This window comes from Zalophus californianus, chromosome 4 (genome assembly GCF_009762305.2).
Source record: "Zalophus californianus isolate mZalCal1 chromosome 4, mZalCal1.pri.v2, whole genome shotgun sequence".
Classification (NCBI taxonomy): domain Eukaryota; kingdom Metazoa; phylum Chordata; class Mammalia; order Carnivora; family Otariidae; genus Zalophus; species Zalophus californianus.
Window position 1 is genome coordinate 11,487,716 of NC_045598.1, and position 9,698 is coordinate 11,497,413.

Genomic DNA, 9,698 nt, shown 5'->3' on the forward strand with positions numbered 1-9,698 from the left:
AGAGAGAGAGCGCAAGCCGGGGGTGGGGGGCAGCAGGCAGAGGGAGAGGGAGAAGCAGACTCCCCGGTGAGCAAGGAGCCCGATGCAGGACTCCATCCCAGGACCCTGGGATCATGACCTGAGCCGGAGGCACATGCTTTACCGACTGAGCCACCCAGAGGCCCCTGAGCATGCAACTCTTGATCTCAAGGTCTTGAGTTCAAGCCCCATTTTGGGTGTGGAGCCTACTTAAAATATTAATAATAATAATAATAATTTAAAAGATAGTTCTCATAAGGTGAATGGCTACTCATTGAAAAAAAAAATCTATGAAGTAGGCACTATTAAGAATATCTCAGTTCAAAGACAAGGAAGTGGCATATCAGAGAGATGGTGTGATTGCCCAGGGCTGCACAGCAGGGTCAGTACCAAACCAGGTCCAGCGTAAACTACAGGCCAATGCTACAGACCCACCTCACAAACACCCACTGTCTAGAATGTTCCAGAATCCATTATGTAATACAGATGCCAAAATCCAGCTGAAAAATTGTATGTCAACTATACTTAAAAAAAAAAAAAAGCTGAAAAAAAAAACCCCATAAACGTCTTGGGCCCCTCATCTCTTAGGCTGCACGCCTCTCGCTCGCCAGTGAGAAGTAATGTCCCCAACTCATTCAGAAAGGACCTTGCATTCATAGTGTGTGAATCATACTCATCTCATGAATGATCATCAGATTAGAGACCACGGAGTGTACTCTGTTCACAGCCTTCCTCCTGCAGAAAAAAAACATGCACTTCAGTGGAAAACTATGTCTGCACCCAGCACACCCTTCTGGGGTATCAGATTCTAGCCTTTCTTTCTTTTTTTTTTTTAATTTGAAGGAGGCCCCACGTTTAATGTGGGGCTGGAACTCGCAACCCCGAGAGTGGCATGCTTTCCCAGTGGAGCCAGCCAGGCGCCCCTAGCCTTTCATTATTCTTTTACAACTGTAAATTGTAGGCAACTGACCAATTCTGTCTTGTCTGGTAGAGAGGCCCCTTCACCCCCTTGTGGAAAACCGGTTTCGCCTCCATGGGCACATTTATTTCTATATTCCTGGCCTATAAATGTGACTGTTCTGTTGCCTCTTTGAGCCAGTTACTACATCTGACCCCTCTTCATTTTGTATCGGCATAGGAGTCACGATTTTACCGTTTTTAGAAAATTATCTGTAACACTTCCTTTGTCGGGTGTTTCCAGATGGCATGTTTGGCTGGGGGAGTCGCTGGCGGGGCACCTCTATTCAGCGTCTTCAGACGCAGCAGGCAGTTGGCCCTCCACCCAGGAGCGGTCTCTGGTGTCCCAGTGAGTCCGGGAGGGGGCCTCTGCTCTGGTGGATGAGACAAGGTCTTAGCAAGACCTGCACTCTCTCTCTCTGGCTAAGCCTCTAACCAGCGACTTGACCTTGAGACCCAACCTCTTTAGACCAGAGGTTAAGGAAGGACAGTGTCGAAGCTGACTTATTTCCTGAGTGCTTGCTTGGGCTGAGGCTGGGGAGGTTGGGATAATTGATTATCCCTGACAGGAAGCTGGGGTTCTGCAGGGTCATGTAGCCTGCCTTGGGGGCCACACCTAGACAGAGGTGGACTTGAACCAGAACCAGGCTTGCCTGGCTGGGAGCCCCAGGCTGTGACCTGCCTGCCCCTCATCCTCCGGGGCCAGAGGTCTTCGAGAACGACCAGCTGCCTGGGCACGGTCCCATGGCGTCCTCCCAACACCTCTGCAGTCCCCATCTTACAGGCGAGGAAACGGAGACCCAGGGGAGTACCATGACCTTGCCAAGGACACACAGCCAGTGGCCACAGGGGGACTGCGTCCTAGGATTTCTGTCCATCTTGAGGGCGGAGTCAAAGCAAGGTCTGGAAGGCCTGACTTTTTCTGCAGTAAAGGCATCCAGAGGGTGAGTGGCAGGAGCTCGGCTAAACATAATCCTTAACAAAGAACCTGGAGTCTTGGGGAGATCTGGGCCCCTTCATAATGATGGTGCTGACAGTCATAATAACAACAGCTCCCATCTTGTGGGCAGGAAGACGCCTGCAGACGTGATCTCATTCCTTCTTCACTCCTGCCTCCAAGTAACTACCCATCCTCCAGACAAGGGGCCCACGGTTGGCCACACGGCGGGCGGCTTCTGGCTCTAAATCCCTGCCTGCCACTCACCTCCCCCAGTCTCTTCTCTCTTCTATTTTTTTTTTTTAAATAATACTGTGCTGTAGATTTGGTTTTTTTGCTTGTTTTGTTTTAAGATTTTATTTATTTATTTGAGAGAAAGAGCATGGGAGGTGGGGAGGAGCAGAGGGAGGAAGACAAGCAGACTCCATGCTGAGCACAGAGCCCCATGCTGGGCTTGATCCCACCACGCTGAGATCATGACCTGAGCCAAATCAAGAGCTGGACGATTAACCGACTGAGCCACCCAGGGGTGCCTCCATCTCATCCTTCCTCTGTTGGATGGAGATAACTCTACCTTCATCATCACATTTAAGGGAATTAAATAGCACGTGACTACATACAGTGGGGTTCCTGGGATGGGATGCCGGGACGGAAACAGGCCATCAGTGGAAACACTGGTGAAATGGAATGGAGTCTGGAGTTCGGTGAATAGCATCTTCCCAGTGCCTTTAGCAAACGTGCCGTGGTGTTTGTAAGATGTTAACAAAAGGGAACCTGGTGAAGGGTATAAGGAAATTCTGTATGATCTTAGCAGCATTTCTGTATATCTGACAGTGTTCCCAGATTAAAAGTTTCTTCTGAGAAAAAGTAAGCAAACAAAGGGCGGGAAAGCCTGTGAGTTCCAGGGGAGGCAGGGGGACACTGCCTGTCATGAATAAAATGGACAGGAAAGGCCATCAGATAGTCTGCGGTCGGGCTTGTGCTAAGCTGGGGGAGGGCGTTCACTGATGGAGGACAGGGCAGAGAAGGGGAGGTGGGGGGCGCAACCCAGTTTATGTGGATTCCCAGTTGTTCTCAAGACTGGAGCATACCCTGCCCTCCGCCACAGGTGGCCCCAGTTGGCTAGGGCCGGGCAGGCAGTGTAAACAAGTGTGTTGGAGCTGGCATTCTCTAAGCCGGGTGCCCTCCGGAGCCTGAGTGCTAAGGGTAGGGTGGGGAAAGTGCTGGGGCTCCCCTCCGCCCCAACAACTAGGAGACAGATGTCAAAGAGAGGGTGGGGCGTGAGGGGGTCCCAGAAAATCAGGGTGACCTTTAGCCAGCGTGGGTGCAAATGTTGTCCTTTCTGTGAACAAAGCAATGGTTCCTCAGGAAAACACAAAACAACCAAGGACTCTTGAGCTGGTCCTTTAAAGCAAGTGGGTGTCACGGGTCCATGCGGGAGAGAAGCCGAGGGGTACTAGCCCGAAAGGCCTGATCAGAAAGAAGGCCGGGGAGGGTTGAGAAAACACTGGGGCCTGTGAGTCATGGGCCAGACCGCCTGGGGCTGTACCAAGGCCAGAACCCAGCTGGAACCTCCCTTGAAAATCTGCACCCCCTCTGACCGGCACCCCCTTCTCGGCAGGGCCGCGCCCCGGGGCGGCCTCACACAGGCCCCAGGCAGAGGAGGCAAACCATGGCTCCACCCGTCTGGAGCCTCCACTTCATTCATTAGTTCATTCATTCATTCACAAAATCCCAAAGGCTGAGTAGGCGTCAGCCAGCCCAGGTGCAGGGCTGAGAGCCTTCTAGGGCTTGCTCTCTTCGCTAGGCGCAGCTGAATGTTGCTGGGGGTATGGGAAGAGGGAGGAGGAGGTCCCCAGTGGCGGGACCTAATCAGCAAGGGCCTGTTGGGCTGGTGGAAATGGTGGGATTTTTCCCTGAGGACGGAGGAAGCCCGAGTCTTGGCAGAATTCCAGAGAATTCCAGAGCCAAGGGACGGGTAAGACATGGAGTCGAGCTTCCCATTCTCAAAGAAGTGGAGACTGGAGCCCCAGAGGCTGTGAGACCTGCCAGGCCCACACAGCTGGTTAGCGGCAGAACCCCAGGTGTCCCGACTTCTAGAGCAGGCTTTTCCCACCACGGCTCCCCCTGCCTCTGTTATCTGCAAAGACCTCCTTTCAGCCCCGGGCAGGCACCTGCAGACATCTCAACACCTCCTCCACCTAGGTAGAGGACGAAGAGTGCAGGCAGACCGGGGTTAGCATTTCGAATGGGCTGACCCAGGCCCAGGGTAAAGCTCCCCTGGGTGGGAGGCAAGCAGGCTTCCGGCAAGGGTGAGACTCGACTTGCCCCAGATGGGTGAAGTGAGTCACTGGGGAGCCATGTTCACACTTCCTCCTCCCTCTGGGCTTCGATCCAGCTCCCTGGAGGGAGGCGCAGCCCGGATTCCTGGGGCAGCCATCCTCCTTTCTCCAGACCGGGGTGCCGGCTGTCTGCACCCCCAACTCCTCCACACACCCTTTCCGAGGCCCTGGTAAGTTTCCATCTCGGCCCCGTGGTGTGACTCAGACTTGACACATCACGTGGGACGTTGCTGCTGGCAGGAAGTTGTGACCTTCTCTCTCCTCCTGAGCTTGGCCATGCTTTTCCCTGCCCCCCTCCTCTCTCCAGAAGGATGATGGGACATGGCAAAGGACCCATGGCTGCCTACCTCAGAGACCGGGTCACCAGGGACCCCTGGACTGCAGGCCAGAGACAGTAAGCCCAGGGGCCGTCCCCGACTGAGTGCCTTGCCACCTGCCAGGTGTTCATGCAGCCAACGGCCCTGGGAGGCAGACCCATCACCGTCCCCATTTTACAGAGAGGCTGTGCAACAGTCATGGGGAGTGAATGACCTGGTGTCTGGCGGCACGAAGGGCCCACTGGGGACTCATGTCATGAATCTAAAGCCAGACCGCTTTCTCAGGCCACATGCAGCTGCCGGGTGGAGGTCCAGAGTAGGCAGAGAGTTGGTTTGACCCGTGCTGGGGTTTTGTCAGGTGAAGCTGGCGTGAGGATGGGGAGGTTTGTGGAGGTGGCTGGCGATGGGGGAGGGAGGGCAGGGAGGAGGAGGGCGCAGGGGGTGGGGGCAGGGAGCAGGGCTGGGCTCCCTGGATGGCGGGAGCTGGGGTCCCAGAGGACAAGGGAGGAGGTGAAGGTCTGAGGTCAGTGGTGGAAACTATGCAGCCTTGTAGGGACTGGTCTTGGGGCTCTGGATATTGGGGTGGCCATTGCTCTTAGGATGAGGTTGGCTTCATGTCGAGTCCTCAGCCCACAGGCTGCTCAGAATAGGTCGTCAGCGAGTATTGATGGTGCGAATGAGTTAGCCACTTGGGGCAGAGTGACTTAAAGGTTTACTTTCTTCCTTCTCCCCGCTTTTTTTTTTAAGAACAGCTTTATTGAGATATAATTCACATACCATAACATTCACCCTTTTAAAGGGTTTTTTTCACAAGTAGTTTTTGGTGAATTCACAGAATTGTACAGCCATGACCACTACTTTCAGAACATCTTAATCATCCCAAAAGGAAACCCAACACCCCCCCAAAAGGAAACCCTACACTCCGGAGCAGTCACTTCCCATTTCCCCCACCTACAGCCCCTGGCAACCACTAATCTACTTTCTGTTTCGTTGGATTTGCCTAATCTGGACATTTCTATAAATGGAATCATACATGGTCTTTTACGGCTGGCTTCTCGCCCTCAGCATGTTTCCAAGGCATACCCATGCTGTAGCGTGTATCAGTACTTTGTCCTTTTTTGTATCGTCAAATATTCCATTGTATGAATACACCATTTTGTTTCTCCATTCATCAGCGGCAGACACTTGGGTTATTTCCATTTTTGGCTATTCCAAATAGTGCTGCCGTGGACATTCATGTACAGGTGGGACCTATGTTTTCCTTTCTCTTGGGTGGTTACCTAAGAGCAATGTTGTTGGGGCAATTTTTATGTCATTTGAATTCTTTCCAATAAGCACATACTTCTTTTATAATAAACCAATATTTAAAAAATCATTTTTTCTAAAAAGAAGAGCTGAATCCCTAGAGAAAAAATGGTAGACCAAACCTTGAGACAGAGAAGGACTGGCTCTGGGGCCACCAGTAGGTGGGCACGTAACTGAGCAAATTATCACCCTTCTCGGGGCCTCCCTGGGGACGTGGGGGTGGGGCAGGGGTGGGCAGGGCAGCAGCTGAACTGGAATGAAGACCTCTCCAGCCCTTCCCAGCCCGAACAGCTCAAGATCTTAAGGCAACCTAGGTTCCCACACCTGGTTTGAGAAACACATCAAGGAAATGATCTGGTCTTGCGAGTTCTCTCCGTGAAAGGATGAGTACCCTAAAATTGGTACTCTAGACAAGACCAGATTCAACCCAGAGGAATGTTTTAGGTCACTCCCTCTCCAATCTCTAATTGAGAGGTGAACAGATAGTTAACTCCATCTGCCACTTAATCTTCCACTTTATTTTTATTTTTTTTTAAAGATTTTATTTATTTGAGAGAGAGAGAGAGAGAGAGAGACAGAGATAGCGACAGAGATCACGATCGAGTGAGGAGGAGAGGGAGAAGCAGGCTCCCCTATGAGCAGGGAGCCTGATGCGGGGCTCGATCCCAGGACCCCGGGATCATGACCTGAGCCGAAGGCAGACGCTTAACGACTGAGCCACCCAGGCGCCCCTTAATCTTCCACTTTAAACCAGTGCTTCTCAAACTAAAATGTGCCTACAAAATCCGGGGGATCTTGTTAAGATGCAAATGTTGAACCAGTGGGTCCAAAGTGCGACCTCAAGTCTGTCCTAATAATCTCCCGGGTGAAGTCAGCGCAGCTGGTCCCAGAATCACAATTTAAACACCAAGGCTCTACCCCTCCTATGCATGAGAAGGAAATGGAACTTCATAAATTTTACCATTTGCTCATTAGGGAACTCAGTCCCTATTGAATGTATTTTTTTTTTTTTTTTTAATTTGAGAGAGAGAGCAGAAGCAGGGGGTGGGGCAGAGGGAGAGGGAGAGGGACAAGCAGACTCCCCGCTGAGCACCAGGGGCAATTGATCCCAGGACCCTGAGATCATAACCTGAGCCCAAGTCAGAAGTTTAACCGACTGAGCCACCCAGGCACCCGCCCCGCCATTGAATGTGTTTTGATGGATCTCTGATAGCTGTTTGATGAGTCAATGGATGTAAGAACAAAATGCTTATGCCTATTCCAGGAAGAATGTGGGGAAAACCGATGTCATGTAATCCTTGTGATAAACCTGTGAGATTAGAAGCCTGTCCCCATTTTGCACATGGGGAGGTAGAGAGAGGGCAGGCAGATGGCCAAGTTGTGCTTTGTTCTCCAGTCTGACTCCAAACCCAGTGCTGGTTCCCCTGCACCGTAGCTCCCCTCTTCCCTCTGTCTCAAATCGGAGCCCCCTTTTCAGCCATGGCTAAGTGACAGTGGCCAGCCCGAGAGAGAAAAAGATCTGCTCCTCTAGACATGCAAATGTATGTCACAAAGATGTCCTTTGCAGCATTGTTTATAATAGAAAGGTAGGAAACTTGCCACTGCACACTGTAGAGTTGCTAAAAGGTGACATAAAACCATACAAACTACCGTCCTGTTAGCTTTTCTCACCTGCCGTTTCTTTCTTGGGTTTCATTCCTCCTTGTCATGTATTTGTTTCTTCTCTATGTCTGTTCCTCCACTAGAATGTAAATTCGTTGAGGGCAAGGACGTTGCTGGGTCCCTAACTTCTGGGCACACGGTAGGAGCTCAGTAAATATTGGTTGTGTGAATGAACTGAAACATTTTGAGATAGCAAGTAAAAAAGCAAATTGCAGAATGGTAGGCGTGGAACAACTCCATTTTCATTTAGAAGATGTTCGAATGCAATTAGAGAAAAATCTGTAAGGCCACATATTAATTATCTCAGGGTTTGGGACTGGGGCTTAGGTGTGGCTGATTTTCATTTTCCATTGTTTCATTCTTTTTTCTTTTATATGAGCATGAATTTCTTTAGTAATAATAAAAAAAAGTGTTTTTTTTCCTTTTCTTTCTTTCTTTCTTTATTTGCGAGAGAGAGAATGAGAGATAGAGAGCACGAGAGGGAAGAGGGTCAGAGGGAGAAGCAGACTCCCCACTGAGCAGGGAGCCCGATGCGGGACTCAATCCCGGGACTCCAGGATCACGACCTGAGCCTAAGGCAGTCGCTCAACCAACTGAGCCACCCAGGCACCCAAAAGTAAGTGTTTTTTAAAAGAATAATCATCCAGGGGGCACCTGGCTGGCTTAGTCGTTGGAGCATACAACTCTTGATCTTGGAGCTGTGGGTTTGAGGCCCATGTTGGGTGTAGAGATTGCTTAAAAAAAAATCTGGGGGCACCTGGGTGGCTCAGCAGTTAATCATCTGCCTTTGGCTAGGGTCATGACCCCAGGGTCTTGAGATCAAGCCCCACGTTGGGCTCCTGGCTCAGCAGGGAGTCGGCTTCTCCCTCTCCCTCTGCCTCTCCCCCTGCTTGTGTTCTCTCTCTCTCCTCTATCAAATGAATAAATAAAAAATCTTTTAAAAATAAATCAAATCAGGGGTGCGTGAGTGGCTCAGTCGTTAGGCGCCTGCCTTCGGCTCAGGTCATGATCCCAGGGTCCTGGGATCGAGCCCCACATCGGGCTCCCTGCTCCGCGGGAAGCCTGCTTCTCCCTCTCCCACTCCCCCTGCTTGTGTTCCCCCTCTCGCTGTGTCTCTCTCTGTCAAATAAATAAATAAAATCTTAAAAAAAAATAAATCAAATCAAATCTTGGGATGCCTCAGTCTGTTGGGTGGCTCAGTCTGTTAAGCATCTGACTCTAGGTTTCAGCTCGGGTCATGATCTCAGGGTCATAGGATCCACCCCTTCATTGGGCCCTGCTGAGCATGGAGCCTGCTTAGGTTTCTCTCTCTCCCTCTCCCTCTGCCCTTCCCCATGCAACTGTGCACCATCTCTCTCTCTAAAAAAAAAGCAAAAAACTTAAAGAATCATCCACCCTCTTTTCTATTATGTATGTATGTATAGATGGATGGATATATAAGGACATTTATTCCAGCATTATTTATCAGAGCAAAAAATTGGAGATTATCATTTGCCTACTTTATTTTTTTAAAGATTTTATTCATTTATTTGAGAGAGGGAGAGATAGTGAGAGAGAGCGCGAGTGGTGGGGATCAGTAGAGGGAGAGGGAGAGGCAGGCTCCCCTCTGAGCAGGGAGCCTGATGCAGGACTCGATCTCAGGACCCTGGGATCATGAGCTGAGCCAAAGGCAGATGCTTAACCAACTGAAACACCCAGGCACCCTGCCCACTTTAAAATATATATTGTTTTGATTTTTTACAATGGACATTGCAATGGACTAAATATTTATGTCTCCCCTCCACCCCCACCAAATTTATGCGTTGAAATCCCAACCTCCAGTGTGATGGTGTGTGGAGATGGGGCATTTTAGAGGTGATCAGATCTCAAGGGCAGAGCCCTCCTGATGGGATGCGTGCCCGTCTAAGAAGAGGCCCCAGAGAGATTCCTCACCCCTTCGTCCATGTGAGGATATAGCAAAAAAAATAAAAAATAAAAAATAAATGCTTGTCTCTGAACTAGGAAGCGGGTCCTCAGCAGACACTGAATCTGCTGGTGCCTTGGTCTCAGACTTCCCAGTGTCCGGGACTGGGAGAAAATAAATTCCTGTTGCTTAGAAGCCATCCAGTCTATGGTATTTTGTTACAGCAACCCAGGCCGACTAAGAACAACATGTGTTTG